We start from the raw sequence: 323 nt of genomic DNA, 5'->3' as shown, positions 1-323 counted from the left end.
AGCGCGCGGCCGTGACCCATTAATAACGTATAAGAATTTCTGATTAATGTTTATTAGAGTGTCTTTAGCCGATGTGCCAAGGCGCGGAGAGGGAATCCTGGACACCGCAGCCCCGGTGTTTAATTAATCCCGCAGCACTTTGTCCTCTGCGCCGAGCGAGTCTTTTACATTTTAAAGATAGAATTTCAGGCATTCGTTCCTTTGGAAGCGAGAACGCTCTGGAGGGCTGCTTTATTTAATTTCATTTAATTACATTTATTTCATTTAATTTCATTTCACGTTGCATGTCCAAGCGGTGCGGGGCGGGAGGAGGCCGCGGTGCG

At 47.1% G+C, this 323-nt stretch overlaps 1 protein-coding gene across 1 annotated transcript in view; it reads left to right on the top strand.

Moving 5' to 3' along the window:
- LHX1 (LIM homeobox 1) overlaps positions 1-323 on the top strand; it is a 3,891-nt gene that overhangs the window by 988 nt on the left and 2,580 nt on the right. The window lies entirely within an intron of this gene.

This window comes from Chaetura pelagica, unplaced genomic scaffold (genome assembly GCF_000747805.2).
Source record: "Chaetura pelagica isolate M959 unplaced genomic scaffold, ChaPel_1.0 scaffold72, whole genome shotgun sequence".
Taxonomy (NCBI): domain Eukaryota; kingdom Metazoa; phylum Chordata; class Aves; order Apodiformes; family Apodidae; genus Chaetura; species Chaetura pelagica.
The sequence above is the reverse complement of the archived record's forward strand: the minus strand, read 5'-3'. Positions and strand labels throughout refer to the sequence as shown.